At 40.7% G+C, this 19365-nt stretch overlaps 1 long non-coding RNA gene across 1 annotated transcript in view; it reads left to right on the top strand.

Annotated features, from left to right (window-relative positions):
• LOC137190601 (uncharacterized) overlaps positions 1–4102 on the top strand; it is a 52199-nt gene extending 48097 nt beyond the window's left edge. Inside the window, exon 3 of the long non-coding RNA XR_010930252.1 lies at positions 3436–4102. This is a non-coding gene — a long non-coding RNA (uncharacterized lncRNA). The remainder of the gene's footprint in view (positions 1–3435) is intronic.
• Positions 4103–19365: the final 15263 nt, after the last annotated feature.

Here is a 19365-nt window from a genome sequence, read left to right as displayed (position 1 = left end):
AAAGAAAGGGGTAGAGGAGGAGGGGGGAGAAAGATGGAAACCAACGCTTGAGGAATTGAATTACCGGAGCCTTTTCTCATTATCATTTAGCCGTCTTTTATGGCCCACCAGTAAGAGATGATGTTCCCATGACCCCGCACAATACACAGACATATTATTCAATCCTGCCTCGATGAAATTCCTGCAAATAAAACCTTTGTGCTGGGCAACAGCTAATTATTTGACAGATTGGCCCCCTTCTGGCTCAGGTTACAGTGTGGAGTGGCCATGTTTTAGTCCACCCCCCTCCCCTCTTTTACACCACCAGCACTCACCCACTCTCCCCCAGCCCCAGTGCAGAGAGGGGCCACTTTGAGAAAATCCCAGAGGGCCTCATTCTTTTCAGGAGATTATATATTTCAGCACCCCCTCCTCCTCCCAACCATCTATCCATCCAAAATCAGGGGAGCGTGGTGCATGTGTGTGTGTGTGTATGTGTGTGTGTGTGTGTGTGTGTGTGTGTGTGCGTGTACAGGGGGGGTCTGTGTGTCAGTGACAGCAGTCATTTCATAGTTTAAAAGGTGTTCTCAAGCAGAAATATTTAATCTTCCCACGAAAATAAAGTTTGATGGTAGAAGATTATAGGATATAGAGAGAGAGAGGGAAGTGAAAGAGAGAGATCTAAAAAAAACAAATCATGCCAAATATGTGTTGTGTTACACTGTATTTATATTACTTTGAAGAACTACTGTAACTACACAACCAGTGTATTTTTTTGTAATACCAAATTAGAGAGTAGGGAACATTAACGGATTAAAGTTTTGGGTGGGCATGCCTTTGGCTTTGATTCAGTCCACTAATAACAAGAGTTTGTCATTAGTGTTCGGACTTGGACCACCAAGATAAATGCCAACACATGTTTAAATTATCTGGAGAGTAATGGCATTTTCCTTCAGCCCTTTCCCTCCTATTAAGATCCCTTGTTGACTCGACTATGCAGACATTTTGAGTTATCAGCACAGGTTTAATCTGTTGCTTATTTGGAACCCATGCCGTTAGTATAATTCAAGGAGTGTGTGTTAAAAGAGGTTAAAACCAAACAATTAGTGGAAATAATGTAAGGGAACTCCTTTTACAGCTTCTGTATCTCAAGAGAACTAAAATTAGAAATGGAAAGTTTACAAACACTATAAAAAAATTATATAGAAATGATGCACATAAAAATGAACAAAAACTGTCCTCCTAAATTATGTTTGGAATTATTTTTTTCAGTAAAATGTACAAAGCGAGTTTTGGACCCACTATTAGATATATTCTCTATTTGCTGTCAGTAATATAGTCTTATAATTCTATTAAATTTTGAACATAATATGTACTATGAACAAGATATTATTATAGCATTTTTGATTATATACTGTACATATTTATCATGTGACCCTGACTTTAAAATGCTAAAACTGAAACTAAAAGTCCCTCATCATTATCATAACCCTGGCACAGAGTGTGTGTAAAACCACAACACTTTTGTCTACAGCCTAGAGAACTAAAACAGGGAACTGTCGCTACTGTTTGAGGCATTCTGCTACAATGCTGTCCGTAACTGTCATAGCTGAATATTTCTAAATAAGGAATTGATATCATATAATGAAACAAGCAAAAAATGGAAGTTGGGTTTTTAAAGGAAATGTACAAGGCAATGCGTGCAATGCATGGCATGCCAATAGCTGATTTTGTTTTCTGTCACCCAGCAGAGACTGGATTAGATATGTATGGCATTTTAAAAACCTGAGTATACCATATATGGTATATGGCACCCAAACATCCACAGAATCTACCTAAAATGTTTTAATTTTTAACATTTTGTGCTCTAAATGAGCCACTTGCAGCAATCCAACACATATTAGTGTATTACTTTTGTCCTAATGTGGATCCCTTGCAAATAAAACTTTGTCACAAACTCAAAGTCAGTGACCATGTAGTTGAAAAGTAGTTAGCTTTCCTCCTAAAAAGTTGACAATTTCCCACTCTCACATTCTCCACCTCCTGTGTGTTGGCAGCCAGCAAATGCTTGCTGGGCTCTGGTTGCATGGCTGGGATGTTCAACTACTGTGTTCACCTGGCATGAACCCAAGCGAGCTGAGCCTGGAGTATTCATTGCTCAACCTGGGTGAAGGTCATAGAGTCCAGCCCTTCCCTGCTCTGTTCCCCAATGAGCAAACATATGGTCTCGGAGCACCTTGAACATGTTTGGGTGACCAGAACTACTTGGCCTGAGATGCCACAGCAAAGAGACAGAGGAGATGGTCTGAAGGAGGTTTAGGCCCACCTTGCTAAAGCAGAACAAGGATAAGGAGGGAATACAAGGCAGCCAACAACAGTGATCATCATTCACTACTTGCTCGCACACAGGAAAGGAAAAGTCACCCAGCTCGACATAGTGGGAGCTTTGAAATACTACAGACCTTGTAGCTTCTCCTTTTACCTCCTGTTTCTGTTGAAATAAATACATGTAATCATAAGGTGCAATATTATCACCATGTTGTTCAAACAGCCAAGCCTCGTCTAATCGCTTCCACGTTTCCTCAGTGTAAAGCTCATTAGTGGGTGACCTAAAGGCATGAAGGAAAAAAAGACGACAGAGAGACACAAAAAAAATTTGGATAATGGATGCTTGCTGTTTTGAGACAGTAAAAATAAACAGGTCTGCGGCTTTGATAATGAATATGCTGTAAACATCGGCCCAGAGTGTGAGTTTATCACAAACGTCCAGCTTATAACCTGACTTGTGTGTACGTGCGTGCGTTCTCATATGCAGTACAGTATGTCTAAAAGAACGCCTGCATTTGAGCCTGTGTGTCATTGTGTGCATGTGTGTGTTTGTGTGTTTGTCTTTAGGCTGGACGTCTGGGTGGGGGGATGTTGAAGATGATGACTCGCTGTTAGACTTTGTGAATGGGGATGTGAGAGTGTCTCTGGTGTCTGAGCGTCCGGCCCAGGTGGCAACTGGAAGGCCGACTTCATTAGCCTTAAAGAGGAAACAAAGGAAGATGCGTCGTAAAAAAGTGCCATCCCTCATCTGCGAGGCCACCGCCTGACACATTAGGAATCTGTATGCTCAATTAACCACTGGCAGGCTCATTTTTCCTCTCCCTCTCTCTCCCACTCTCTCGCTCTTGATCAAACAGAGCAAGCCAGAGCAATCACACTGGACTGAAGCGAGACTTAATACAAGACACGTTTATGAAGTTAGAGCATATTTTGGTTGTGTTTGATTTGTAGGAAGTGGGCAACACTTTTATGTGTGAAAGTCACAAAAAATATACTACCTAACCTCTGTCTTTTGCATGATTTGGTCACTCCCTAATTAAACAGAACAAAACGTGCAGACTGTACGGAAGATGCTTTCACAACCTTTCTCTATAAATTCCTTAACTGCCTCCATTTTTTTCATTACAGGAGGAGGATGAAAGCTGGATGCCTGGGAGAAGAAGAAGTCATCACATGCCAAAAACACATTACTCCTGAAGTACAATTTGCATGTGAGTTTTATTATTAGGACTTCAGTCTCACAAAAAACATGGCAGGCAATTTGCACAGGCATTTTTACATTACACGTTGCAAGAACGGCAGATTCACACAAGAGTAAAATTTCAGTTTTCTTGTTTATTACAAATCATATATCAAGCTTAATTATGATACCTTATGGTGCATATAATGCCTATGCTGATATAATGCATGATTAAGCATTATGTCTTATACATATGACAGTCACAAAGTGTTGCAAAATCTCATCTTGATATGGACCACGGTCTTGACTCCAGCCTTCCCCTTTCATTTATAAAAACATACATTTGTACATTTTGCACAAGCACACACACACAATAACAATCAGGCTCAGATTCTTTACATTTCTTGGGTGGCAACCTGAGGATCATTATCTTCCCATGAACCTCCTGTGAAAAATGACAAAGTGCAACACAGACCCGGTTGAGGTAGGGAGGGTGTTGGGGGGGGGTGATACGCATCAGCCTTTGATTAACGAGGTGAGGTGGACGCTCTTTAAAATCACAGGGGTTATGGCTTAGGAGGCCTCCATCCAACACTTCGCCACACTTCACAGGACCAACTTCTTTTTATTATTGGGCACGCCCCCTTTTTTCTCTCCCCTCTGTCCCCCACCCACCCCTCTGCCTCTCTGCCTCTCTGCCTCTCTTTTGAGGTCTATCAGAGAGATGAAAAATGGCGTGCAGCTGGCCGAGCACTTCCTTCCCCTTGTCAGGGTCAGCAGTTCACTATGCTGATAGAGACCCTCGCACCTCCATTAATAAGAGCTCCACTGCACTCACACAGGTCGCTTTGCTGCATCGCTGGACGGCCATCACTCCTACGTTTGTCTGGATATTCCATCATTACGTTCTTTGGGGGAGCTGTATAAGTCATTGATTATTTTTAGTGATATTTTTAGTGACTGACAGCTGCTGTGCACTAACTCAAGAAAATGTGGAACTGTTTTGTGAAATGAGGATCTAAATATCTTCATAAGTGAGTTTAAAATATCAGTCCAAAGCTTTTTAAATTGAAATCACTGTCAGTTTGTAAAAAAAATGTTGTTTGTTTCATATTAAACTTCACATCATTTTGCTCCTTAAAGTTCAGTGTTTGGATTTCCAATCGGGAAGCATATCAGTAATACTTTTAAATAAAATAGACACATGTGAACATTATTGCATGTGCCTTTGATTTGGGCTTTCATGGTTATAAAATGAGATAAACAGTTGCTCACTTGCTTGCTCGGGTCTGTTTGGGTTTAAGAAGTGGCACAACCTCTAGAGGCTGCTAATGGGACTTTCAGACTGAAATAATACAATATTTTCAAATATGTATATGATGAGACAAATATATGCATCAACCTCATTGTATAATGAACTGTTTGATGTCAGCTTTATTGGCAGTGTAAAGCAGAATGGACTGACAGCAGAGGCCAGTCTGGTCAGATTTAGAGTGTGCTCAAAAAGAGGTGCTAATCATAATGCTGAGCTAGCCTTGTTGAGCTGCTAATTACCTCCATTATGAAGATGCAGAGTGCCTGATCAGAGGAGCCTCAGTGTATACGTGTGTGTTTGTGTCTGTGTATACAGTGTGTGTGTGTGCATGTGTGTGTGTGCGTGTACTGGTCTGTGTCGATTAAGAGGGGGATTAGGCAACTAGGGGGTACGAGGAGAGGAGGTGGGGAGTGGGGGGAGGTGGTTGTGGGGTGAGAGAGAGGAGGGGTGTCCCCTTCCTGGAGACGAGCCCTGACCTTCTCATTTCATCCTCATTAGTATCTCATGTCAACAGAGCAGCCACTCCTTAATCATCTGCTATCATCCCAGGCCTGCACACATACATGCACACACAAATAAAGACACAGATAAACACAAATTTGCACACAGGGTTCGCATAAGGGTGCACACACGTCCTATATACTTATTCGCAATATATTTATATATGATTTTATAAGATATTTACATGGAGAGTATGTGATGCAACATATGTTATTAGCCCAATATATTTTTTCCTCCAAAATAATCAGACCAACTTCTGAAAACTCCAATAACAATAATCCTGCAGTTATAGTGTGTTTAAAATTGTTTGTAATTATGTAAAATGCTCTTTCAGCCCTACTTGGTGAAGTGTTACCAAAGTAGCTCAATTGATTTCCCTTTTTTATTAATTTCCATAAACCAGACAACAAATCCAATAATGTGTTTGTTAGAGTTGGCTTATGAGATGCAGTGGTGGACAGCAGCATGGCAGCGTGGCAGAGGGTGGGCTCGTCTGTCTGTGTCGGCCTCGGTGCCACGGAGGCCCCTGCAGGGTCGGGGGGAGCGGGGGCTCAGGGTGCCAGCACAAATGAGCTCCATTCATTTCCCCACTTCGGCATATGGTGGCCCATTGTCCTCGGCCACAGTGGCAGAAGTGATGCAATTTGTTGGCATGTCCTGTCATTTCACAAACTGCCCATCCCACTGAGGCCCTGGCCAGCAGAAGACAAGCAAGGGCAGCTTGTTGTTTCACCCGATCCACACACAACATGTGTATTGTGCTTGTGTCTTTATATTAATCCAGAAATGGTTGAAACAGATCACACTCCCACATACATGGCAAGCATATGCAGTCATTTGCACAAATATTTTGATGAACAGATAAGGAGAAGAAAGTCTGAAACAACAGGATCAATAAGAGTAAATCTTCCTGAAGATTATAATGTACAGTATCTGTGTTAATCCCTGTTGTTTTTCATGTTATGTAGCAATAGCAATATCCTTATTTACAGAACAAGATTTAATCTGATCTGGGATTTAAGACATGATAGCCTCCTTATTTAATTCATTGGTATGCAAAGACATTATCTGTGGCACCGTTATGCATAGAAAAACAAAACAACACCACAGTAAAAAATGAAATCAAACCAGTGTAGAGAACATAAACAGTGAAACCGCAGATTTATGAGGGAGAGTGATCTGGGCAGCTCAACCCTGACCTGTTCCTGGTTTCACTATACCAAGTGTGAAGCTACTGTCTGAAAGGAGAGGGGAAGGAGTCTTGTTTAACTTCCTGAAAAAGAAAACTTTTGACATGAGGTGCACAATATAACCATGCAGCAGCAGAAAGAAAGTGTCTAGACATGACTGCATTTAGGTCAGACAGAGGAAAACATATGATCACACAGTCATGCACAAAACGATGGTATATGGTGTTGACAGACGTTTGGATGGCCGAGGTCAGATGTCACTGAACCCTTTCCACACTAACGTTTGTGAGTTTATGTGTGTGCTCCATCCTTGTTTCATGGTGTAGTGTCACTCAATACTGGCTGTGCCAATTGGAGGTTTGGTTCTCATTGTCTGCACAGCGTGCAGCCACCGCTCTCTCTAGTGCACGCGCTCTCGGCGTGTGACGGGAACACGAGCTTTCCACTGAGCTCCTAAGAAGAAATCAACAGAGGAGAGCACCTTTAGACAGAAGTCAACTTCACTTCAGCCGCATTGAAGATTGATGACGTTGGTCCTCATTTCATTGGAGCAAGTGGCCCTCAGAGACTCATTACACCTCAGCAAGATTTGGAGAATGGAGTGACACTGCTCCTGATTACCAGATTCATCATTTGTATTGGATTGGGATGCTCTTTCACAAATGTCAGCTGGAGAACTGTATCAAAACTAGTGATGTGTTTTTGTGCCCTGTACAGTAAAAAAAATGTTCTCAAGGATGAACAACAGAAGATTCTGGTGAAGACAAAGTCATATCATGCTTACTTGTTTATTTGTCACACATAAGAGATGCAAAACAGTCAGATAATCCATCTTTGTCCCCCACATAAACATTTAACCAATGTGGTCTGTCTAATACCCCAATCATACATCCCTGACCTCAATCCTGGCCACACTTCTCTTCATCCACCTCCCCCCCTTGTTCTTCCAGCCACCATTCTGCAGTAACCAAGATCCCTCTTCAGGCCTATCCTTAACCCCATTTGTACCCTCCACCCCCCCAACCTGTCAGGGGCCGGCTTCCCATGTCCATCACTGGGTGATGGATGAGGTGGAAGGTCGTCACCCCACTCTTCAGAGTTCACTGATCCCATCAGCCATGCAGACACCTCCAAATCATAGTGGGGGACGTTACTGAAATCATACATTTAGAGAGAGCAACCTGAAACAAGATGTGCTGCTTTGCAAGTTTTGCTTTCAGAGAGATGTCATTTGCAATAAGTCATACTTTGGAATTTACGTTAGCTGTCATGTGTCTCTGACACTATTTTCCAAGCACCCCTTGCAGAAGGGGAATTTTCAAGTAGAGGGAAAGCTGCTTTGCAAATAAACTTTCTGCACAAATTTGATGGAGGTCAACATGGAACATCTAGAGAGGCTACACAAGTAAAAGATTGTTTGTTGTGTTAGAATTTTCAGGTAAAGTGTGATGAAATTTTGTATTTTCTTAATAACAACACTTATTTTTTTAAATAGATATCTGGCATTCAGTAGAAAAATAGGAATGATTTGCTGAAAGTCATTTTCCGTAAAACACAATGAAATTTGATTGCACCCAGGTATAAACTAGTGGAGTGTCTCACCTCTAACTGACCTGAAATTGCCTCCTGATGCCTATGGCACTATAGGAAATAAACAGTAGTCCTATAAGCACATTTCACACATGTCCTGGTAAACAAAACTACACAATATGATTGGTGTTTCAATTGCTGTGGGAACAAGAGAAGGCAAACTCAGATCCTGGATAAGTCTGTTCCCAGTTTTCCAGCAACAGAGCACGCAGTGGCCAAAGGAGGCAGGATTTTTCCTCACCCATATCTCTCAGTCAGACAGAGAGAGATTGATGTACTATAAATACACAAGAAAAATAAACAATACACAATAGTGTCAAGCCTTGCTGCTGACAGGGGCATAGATCAATGTTATTTCCCGCTTTTGCAAAAATACCTAATTCCCCTTATTTAATCAAGCTTCTCCTTGCTCGGGTCCCTCCAGCTGATTTATGACATCCGCTGCCTTTATGAGTACCTGTTTCATTTTCTTGTCTCTGCTCTGACACCTAAAGTGATAGGAATTTTATGCTTTTGATAACAATATGAGTTTCACTTTGGTTCGGAATTCATGACCCTGTCAGTGGCCAATAAATAACAGCAGCGCGGCAGAAACATTCACAAGTCTCCACGACAAAACATCCACCTAATGGGATTTACCTTGGGATGGAAGCAGAGAGGACGGAGCTATGAATAGAAAAAAGAAGAAAAAAAAAGAGTGGGCAGCACAGGAGGGGACATCTATTGGAAGAACGCAGGATCATATTAAAAGGTCATGTCAGCGAGAGTGGAAGTGCAAAATGTTTTCCGGTGTCGTCTCGTCAAGATTCATAATTGGTGTGCTGTCATATGAACATTTTGATAATGTCACATGAACATAAATGTCATGCTGTGACACACCGTTCTGCAGCTATCATAAGTATGTACAGCAGGGGATCTCAAACATTTTCACGTCACGGACACTCAAGTAAAAAAATCATTACGGGGCATGGACCCCGATTTGACTTTTATCCCAAGGACCTAGGGGTGGGAAGATCTTTGTTGTTGTTGGTTTGAGTTTTGAATGTTACTGTCTGCACATTATCCTTCACTTATTTAGGATTTAATGTTAAAGTACTTCTTTCTCCCTGGAGCTCTCACCCCAACAAGTTTTAAATGCCTACTGTAAAAACTGAACTCAAATTTCTTCATCAACCCATTGGCACCCGACTGCTTCCTCCCTCCAAACTGGCTCCCTGCCCTCTACCTCCCTCCCACATTCTCTTACCCCCTCCTCACTCTTCTGGACCCCTGAGCTGGAGCCTCACTCCAATCTGTCATTGGCTGTAAAAAAAGAAAAAAAAAAGTGTGAGAAAGTAATCCACCAAAATTTCTCATATGCATATGAAAAATTATCTTCTGAATGGGGCCCTGAGGGGTTTGATAGATTTATATTGACACTTCACACATTCCATTGACAGATTGGCTGTTTCTACATTGTTGCCAAAAACCTCTGGTCACCTTGGCGATGACATTAAACCGAGCGAAAACGGCTCTTTACGTGTGATAAAGTCAAACAAAGATGACGCACTGTACCAGCCGACTATATCTAAGGAATAGGAAGTAAAATGTCAAGCATTTCAAAAGAAAGCTTCTGTAAACTGTGGTTACGGAGACTATAACGATCCCTGCCCAACCCCAATGGTCTCTTTGTTCCAACCCCTCCTGGCCCTCACTAAGTGAATATTATGGGTCTGTGTGAAAGGAAAGTGAGAGAGATGTTTTTTTGTGTATCCCTACTTGAGCCCTGTGTGTGTTTGGCACAGGGGCCTCGAAAAAGCGCAAAGAAAAGAAAAGGCAGGGTCACGACAAGTATTCTGTGCTATAGGGGAGTGAACTGGCACAGGCTTTTGGCATGGGCACAATGCATGGTGGGATGGCAGTGCCCAGAAGCCTCCTGACAGAGACAGAAGCTGCTTGGGGCCGAACCAGTGCCTCGATGGGGCCACAGGGGAAGGGAGGGAGACTAGATCAGAAGCAGAGGGGAAAATTGAGACAGATTTTCTTGCAGGTGTTGAGATAATAGACGGACAAATGATCTAATTGTTGGAGACTTGAGCGGAGGAGGGGCTCAGATGGGTTTGGGTGGAGGTTCAGAGATCAAACAGAAGCAGGATTTAAATTACAAAGGCAAACAACTTGACATAATGTAAAACTGAAAACTATGACAGAGACAGGGTGTCTTTCATATCTATCATATCACGCAGCGTGGCACTATAGGCAATGCCGGTCATTCGGTCTAGAATTTTTGCCAAAACTGAAATATCTCTATAACTGCTGGCTTGATTGCCATTAAATTTTGTACAGACATTCATGGTCCTCAGAGGGTGAATCCTATTGATTTTAGCGATCTTCTGACTTTTCCTCTAGCGCCACCATGAGGTTGACATTTTTGTTTTTTAATGAAATGTCTCACCAACTTGCCATGAAAGATAAAATATATATTCATGGTGCCCAGAGGATACAGATGATTGTTTCCCTTCACCCACAAAAAAATTTGAATGTGTTTGCCTGCTAACATGGCTATAGACTCTTTGTGTTGGTATTTGCAGTTTTTGTTTGACACAAAAGTTACTTGAAGAGAGGATTTAATAAGGAAGTAATACAAAACTGCATGCTTCTTCTTTATATATATGGTGATTGTCTAACATCCTGGCAAATGTTTTTTTTATCACCTACTGGAGGTCAAACCTCACCACTACATCACTTCCTATTCACACAAAGCTTATTCAGTACAGTGTATTAGTACATACTGTATTACATTAAAGGTGCAGACCTTTAACACAGAAACACATTTACACACATCCTAATCAACAATCTCCACTTTAAATTATTCAGAAACACGGTTTGGCCCTATCCATACTCTCTGGTGAGAGAAGCCAGGATATATTTGGACCATCACACTTTTAAGAGCGTGAGCTTTAACTCCCCTGGGTCATTTTCTGCTCTGGTCTTAATTGAGAGTGTTCTGGAAAAATCATTACTATATTAATGATTTAACACAAAGTAACTACCTGTTTTTTTCCAGGAGGAAAGGGAGATTTGCTTCAAATCAATACCCATGCACGCTCATTATAAGGGGGGTAAAGTTATAGTAATTAGGCAGACACCAATAACTTTTTAATGATCTTTGTTTTTAATTGCATATTATCGGGTTGCACAGACAGTGTGTTTATACCCAAATATAAGATAATGGTGAAGGGAGAAGTAGATTAAAGAGAGGAGACACCTGCAAGGTTTTTTACCCTAGCCACAACAACAACACTGATAGGTCTATGGCACGCATGAGAGAGGATGAATGTGAGCATCCTTTCTTTTCTTTTGTGCATTCTCTATCAGTTTTCCGGTAATGGGTCTGCACTGGCACACTGTGGTTTGGAAATATTTGTGAAATAACACTTCCCCTCCTGCTGTCTATCAGAATGAGGAAGTGAAAGGACGGGGCAAAAAATGTTGTGAGGAAGTTTCAGAGAAATCAAAACATTAATATGTGAGTTGAATCATGGGATGTTACAATCACATACTTCCTGACTTACAGTACACAATCTCTGGGTATTTAAACTTTAAGTCAACTGACCGCAGGCAGCCTTATTTTGTATGACTAGAAAGGTATAATTTACCACAATGGAAAAAAAAGCAAGAATAATATGAATGAATATGAGGATGAAATGTAACAGCAATGGAAAGCCATCTGTTTGCTCTTAAAGGGGAAGTGGTCTACTGAAAGCAGCAGAGGGGTGAGCGTCTAACAGAGAATAGGGAGGGAGTGTGGCGATAGAAAGAGCCCAGGAATGCCAGCCTGGCAATCCAGGACTGCTCTGAATAAGTGAGACAGCCAAGAGCTTTTTTTTTTCTTCTTCTTCTACTTCTGCCTGGTGCCTTCCTCCCCCCCCCCAATCCCTTCCCTGGCCTGCTTACACTGGCCCGCTCCCCGAAACACCGTGGCAGATTGTCAATTCAATGATTCCCCTGTCAGGTGATTATCTAGGAGCTTTAATGTAATCTTCCACTCACACGTACCATATTTCAATTACGACTGCCATTGTGAAACAAGCTGCATATTCAACTCACCAATCGCCCCGCCGCCGCCTCAACAATGTCAACTGTAAAAGAACGCCAGCTGAAGGCAATTACGCATGTTTTCAGAGCCAATTATGATCGCTCTCACGGTGGCGGTTATGCCATGAGCAAGGGAGTGTTTGAAAATTTTTAATTTAATGACAATATGCTCATGGTAGGATTCAGCGTGCCACCCCCCGCTCCCAGGCCTGCCATCTCAGCATCCACAGAGGGAACCATTAAGGCAGATAGGAGAAGATTATGGCCTCTCTCAAGGGCCACACTGGGAGCCACAGGGAGGGTCTCGGCAGTACAGCGTACATGGCATCCACTCATCCTCTCTGTGTGATCACAGCTGGCAGGGCTGAGTCCAAGCTAGAAAGGCCGGCTGGTTAGCTCGTCTTCTAGTTTGGAGTATGCCTGCAGAGGGAGCATAAACTCACACATTACCACAGCAGGCCACAGACTGAGAGAAGCTGTAGAGAGAGATCAAAGTCTGCTCGGCAGGGCTTCGTTCTTCGACATTTCTCAGATGCAGACTCGACAACATTGGGTCTGAAAGCTTTCGGAAGCTTTTGTCTTGAGCTTGATTTTACTGTTTTTGCTTCAAACTGTGAAAACCAGTTCAAAAACATGTTCAAATCAATGTACATAACACATAAGTGTGCATAAAAGTGTCTGTCCCTCCATAAATTACACAAATGTTTATTTTTTCAATATTTACAGTAGGGCTGCTACAAATTATTATGTTAATTTGTGGGTTTTTTATTAATCAATTAGCCTTTTAGTCTATAAAATGTCAGAAAGTATGGAAAAATCTCCAAGGTGATGACTGTAAACGGCTTGTTTTGTGCAAAAAACAGTCCAAAATCAAAATGAATTCAGTTTGCAGTGATATAATACAGAGAAATGCAGCAAATCCTCACATGACAAGTCGAAACCAGCAAAACTTGCTTGATAGATGAGCAAAATGATTAATTGATTATTAAAATTGTTGGTTGCTCTGTTATTTGACAATCAACAATTTCATTTCAACACTGATGTAATAGTAGTAGTAAAAGGCAAACTTATCTTTATCCACACTTTTTCAGTAGATCATGTTATTTCTTTTTAAGTAAATTCAGGTTTTACATTTTAAAATGTGATATGAAATAGTAATTCAAGAAGGAAAATCAAGAGTTATTGCTATTCTGCATACATCATTTCAAGCCTACCAACCAGGTTATAGATAACCCAGGTTTTTATTTACCGTAACACTAATAATTATACTGTAGTGGTTGTAGTGATAGAGAATATCTTCCATAGTTTTGGGCAGCTGATTTAAAGCGCCATTGTTCAAATAACAGAATGCAGGTTAGATCTGAGCCTCCCTCCCTCTCCCACTGGGATGTTTGTATAAAACCCAGTCAGTTCTCAGGGGTAGAGGTTGACAGGAGAAGACATCGCCCCAGTCCCTGGGAGATTGGCGAACACAACACATATATTAATGCATTAAATGTGTTGACTGTGTTCAGCTCAGAGATGTAGGAGGGAGAGAGAGAGAAAGGTTAGGGGGAGGAAAAAAAAAGCTGTTGTAATGTATGGTGTTGTCTTGTATAGCGTGTCTGGCAGCGGGGGGGTGGGGTTGGAGGAGTGTCGGCCAGATTATAAGGCCTGTGGTGAGAGATGAGGGATGGCTGACTTGTAAACAAGTGACAAGCGTCCTGGATGACAATTCCTAATCCATCATAGTCCTGTCAGCAGTGACCGGTGAGGTGACGGACAGGACCCAGGAGAGGGGACAGCTGCTGCACGTCAATCCACATCATAATTTGAAAAGCTTTTCCACATGAGCTGAAAACGGAAAAGGGAAAGAGAGGGAGGAAAGAACTCATACACCCTGCTATCTGCAACCTCCTCCTCAATCTACTTCCTTACCTCCATCTCACCTTTCTTTCTCCCTTTCTGTTGAGGACTGAGATGATGTAGTGTCCTCTTCCTTTTCAGACGGTCAACCAGAAAACCGTGGCATCTTTCGTGCCTGCATTAACTTGTCTTTGCTGATGAGATCATAAACACATTGAAGATGTAAACACATTGAAGATATGATCACCAAACCACCCACAGATGTATTCAGACAAATTTCTCTCACGTATTTCTAACTTTAAAAAGTTAGTTACTCAAGTTAGTTTTATGAAAATAACTTGTTGAAGTAATGTTGATTTGTTCTATGTCAGAAACATATCATCACCATATTTACTTATGTGTGTTTTTTTGTTTTTTTTTCTTTCTTTAGCAGGGTGTTATACCCTTTAAGAATCTGACTTTCTCTCAGTTTTTACATTTGTTCAAACAAAAATTAAACACTGTAAATAAGTGTTCTAAAAGTGTTTACCTTTGAGGGTTTTTTTAGATTGGCTTTAGTTCCTCTTTGTGTCCCATGACCCCCCACTGCTGCAAGTGTAAAATAAGAATAATAATTGTAAAATAAAAACGCTTTATTTCCTTCTGACCTTGCTAAAACCCACATATTGAAGTGGGAATCATTCCCTTCATCATAAACAGAGCTTGATTTGATCAAGGTGTGAAATGCACAAATGGCCATAAAACATTGTTATGGCTCCAAATAAGGTGATATTTCATGCATGAACCAATGTAAATTCCCCTTGTTTGCAAAAAAAGAAAAAAAAATCATTAACAGACAAAGAAATGTACATTATATTAAACTGATTTAATCTTGATTAACAGAAATCCAAAGAGACTGGTTTGTGATTTGGGATGGGTAGTGTTCTGAGATAGGTAGGGTCTCTGGGGCCACAAAAAGAAGTACTGTGTGATTTTCTTCAGTGGAACCTGTCATCAGAATGTTGTGTGAGCTGATAATGAGGGCCTGAGGTCTGTAGGACCCCAAACAGAACACCAAGGTTAAAACATTTAATTTTGAAAATTAAATAATTGTTGAAAATCATCATATACAATTCTTACTCTTTATGATACTATGAAAGAGATATTTGTGGCAATTTGTGTTTTAGAAAAATCTGATTCTACCAAAGATGCATTTTAAGGTCAGGACTGTTGTAAATACAATCTAGACTCAGTCCAGATACAGGTGTAAAGAGGCCCTATGAGTATTAATCTTCCTCTTGGCTGTCGGCGGACTGATTTAGTCATCCATGTTGGGTCAAGGCCCTCATTCTTTTCTTAAAGACCAAGCTTCCCTGCCAAACCGGGATTTCCGATTGAGGGGCCTCAATAACAACTTTGATGTGGACGGCGTCCTAGAGGGTGAAGTGAAAGGCAAGAGGGAGGAGGCCCGCACAATGGCCTGACCTTCCTACTGCATCTGCACAGATCACACTCTAAATGGTCACATTGATGCCGCTGCTTAGCTCTTTGCTGGGAGTCCTGATGGAGCCAACTGGGACACAGCAAAGCCTGGGCACCTGCCAACAGACAGGGACAAATTGATTAAGCTCTCATTGCATTTAACCCGCTGCACTTAGCAGTTAGTTCTCTTTAAAGCAATGCATAAGTAAACTGTAAAGGAAGTCTATTTATAATTTCTGTTCTGTTAAAACAAAATCCTCTTTAAAATATCTACTTTTCATAATATTTTTTGTAATGCACATATCAAATTTGGCCATAATTAATGTTTGTTCCTGATTTCTATTGTTTTCTGATTATATTCGCTTATGTTTTTACTCTATTTTTGTTATCATCTATTATATTACATCTTGTATTGCTTCACACAATCATTGAAAATGTTGGCCTTCAGTTTTGTTGGCTCAGTTTGCAGAGACACTTGTGAATAAATACACAGTCAGAAGAGACTGCTTCCATTGTGCCAGAGGCATTGTCACTCTTAATGATGAAGGTGAAATTAAAAATCCCTCCAAACCATGTTTTCTTTTACCTGAACAACTTAATGAAAACAACTCATGAAGACAATTATTTCTATAAAAGTATTTGGAGCCGACACTGTTTCTTATGAGGGAAGGGAAAGGTTTATTTTCCCTGTGGGGGCCACAAATTAGGCTGAATAGGTGATGTGGTTCACCTTCACTGAAATATCTGTAAACCTTTTGTCCTGTCAGGTGTAGCACCGTAAGACACACGCAACTCAACTATATGTGTGTGTTTTACTACCTCCTGCATTGATGTTACAGAGAAACTAAAGTGTGTGTTTGAATCTTTAAATACAAGTGAAGTGGCACTGCCAAGTTTAACCTGCCACCTTCTGGTCATACACTTTCATTTTACATCAGTCTATGCACAGATTTTTTTTTTCTCTGAGACAACCACAATTTTTAAGCTTCATCACAAGCACACACACACACACACAAATGCACTTACATGCATTTCCCCCCTCATAGATGTTTTTTTCTGTCTTGGTCATATACTTAAGGTCACCACAAGACAAGAGTGGGAAGAATCAGGGAGCAAAAGGCAAAATGGTTTGTGTCGATTTAAGCAAGAGGGTAATAAGAGGAGGGGAAAAAAATCAATAACAACATAAAATTGATTTAGTGCGTGTCATAAAACATAAGTAAGTGCTCTGAGATGGAGAAAACTGGAGTCTCAATTTAATCTGCGCAAAAGCTGCACTGTACAGATGAAGTGATGTGAAGAGAGAGAGAGATAGGAAGATAAAAAGGAGAGTGGGTGGGAGGTAAAAAAAAAAAAAAAGGTGGAGGGAGGACAGAAGAGCCCACAAGATAGAGAGAGAAAGATACAATAAAATCTAAAAGACAGACACTTAATTGTCATATTAAAGACTCTCTCCAGTGCTCGGCAGAGTGGAAGGTTAGCTCCCATTCATCATCTGGCTAACAGCCACTTGAACGAAATCACAATTAAAATCTGCTCAATATTGTCCCAGGGACGTTTTGCGAGCATTAATTTTTTCCCATTGATTCTCTACCCCCCATAAATCAGAAATGTTGCAGTGCATGTAATGGTTTATGGAGAAAGGATTATGGTGTTATGAAGCTAATGTAGCAGAACCGTCTCATTTACACACAGCCTCCCTGGCCGTCTTACAGGGGACAGAGTTATTACACTATTACACAGCCTATCACAAACACAGCACTGACACTGTTTAAAAGCTACATGTAATTGGACAATACTGTAGATTTACAACATTTATGATCATAATAGCAATGTGTCAAAGGATTTTGTTTATTACCAGCATTTTAAGCATAGGTGGTATGGCTAGGGAGCTGCATGAGTGGGAAAATACCGTACTTAAAGGGTCAAATTACAAAAATATATATATATTTTTAAAATATTTGTCTCTGTGATTTCTGCTACCACCCAAAACAAATGGATTTTTTTCTTAATCCTCACAGCACTGAAAAGTTACACTGAAAAATTCAACAGTAACACCTCTTTAAAGAGGCCCTGCTACTCTGGATAATCAGCAGAATATGCCGTGAATATTTTTTTGTCGACTTTGGTGAAAAAGCAGTTCCGATGATAGTGTGGTGTGGATTATCCTGGGAAATGGGGACATTTTTCTAAGAGATTCATATCTCATTAACTAGCAGAAAAAATGGTTAGATTTAACTAACCTCACTTACCACAAGTGGTAATAGTAGCAACATGATTTGTTTGTAATTTGGGTGAGCCCACCTTTTATACTCAATGTTCACACATTTCCTTTGAAAAAATATTATAGTATAAATCTTTGTAAGCTGTGTCCAACTGATGTAATTTAGTTAAGAGTTTTTGAAGCCCTTACACACCCACAGGCCATGGACACGTGTTTTCACTCAGGTTGCCTGATTACTTGAATGGTGTTCTTAATATTTTGTCCACTCCATTAACATACATGAGGAGGGCAAAATGTTAGGAACGCTTCAATATAATGAACTCCAGTACACCACCACCAGCCACTATGACCTCAATAATAAACATAAAGTAGAATTATCACTTTTCTGACAATGTCAACAAAAACTGAAAATGCATAAGTTTTGTAAATGTAGAATTTATTAATTTATATCCTTAGTGGGTTTTTTTTTTTTTTTTAACTTGTGTATTTATTTGGTCAAAATTGTAATTACTAAAAATAAGAAATTTAAATGTTATTTATTTTTCTTATGTTTGGTAGCAACTGACAATGTCAGTACTGCAATTTGTTGGATCTATGAAAGACAGAGAACTAACGCTAGCTAGAACCCTTCTATACTGTGGGAGCTGCCAATGACTCAGCAGGTATTGAAATGACATGAACAAAAACTTATGTCTGTGGGACATGTTAGCAAGCTACGCTAACCAGCTTCCGCTTTCAAACAGGGCTACGACACTCTCCAGTAAGTAGCACACTTTAGAAGATGACAGCACGTCTCCTAGCGACGCAGCTCTCAAATGTCAGTCATCAGCTTCCACGGGAAACGTCCAACCAGATGAATCCTGCACATCATGAAAGTTTATATTTCATTACACAAAAACTGAAATTCAAATTTAAGTGCGACTTTAAAAAAATATTCAGTAATTTCATAAAACACTGTAGTTTTTATAGTAGTATATTTATAGTATATAAAAGTTTTTCAGCTCCAGATTAATAGGTTCTAGTGAGAATTTACACTTTTTTTTTTTTTTTTTTTGATAACAGTCTCTGTGTGAGAAGTTGTGAATCCAAGTAGAATATGTGAATGCAATAGGAAGGAGATTTGTCAGCATGCTCTCCAGCTAAGGGACACATTGCTATTTTGTGATGGCTGGAGCCCAGTAGCTCAGTGATCCCAGCTCCGACTATCATAGCTCAATCTGAGCGGGGGAGAAGGAGGCCCGGTACCCAAGCATCAAATCATCATCACATAAAACGGTCCTGACACCAGCTAAAAAGGGAGATGGATCATGTGGCTTTGTGGTGCGAGAGAAGTTTGTCCCTTGATAGAGCCCTTAACTCAAAACTAGGACAACCCCCTCCTCCTCCTATCACCACACACACACACACACACACACACACACACACACACACACACACACACAAACACACACACACGTGCACCGCCTGCTTCCCAACAGAGGCAATTTTCTCTCTTCAGGGTCAACAGCTTAACAAGGCCAAATCATAGCAAGCACCTCTTGGCTCAAGCATCCCTCTTGGTCTACGTGTGTGTGTGTGTGTGTGTGTGTGAGTGTGTGTGTTTGCCTTTATGCATAGATGGGATAAGTGCAGTGTAACTTCATACCATAACAATAGAAACAATATAATACAAGCA

Source organism: Thunnus thynnus, chromosome 10 (assembly GCF_963924715.1).
Source record: "Thunnus thynnus chromosome 10, fThuThy2.1, whole genome shotgun sequence".
In the NCBI taxonomy this organism is placed as follows: domain Eukaryota; kingdom Metazoa; phylum Chordata; class Actinopteri; order Scombriformes; family Scombridae; genus Thunnus; species Thunnus thynnus.
The sequence above is the reverse complement of the archived record's forward strand: the minus strand, read 5'-3'. Positions and strand labels throughout refer to the sequence as shown.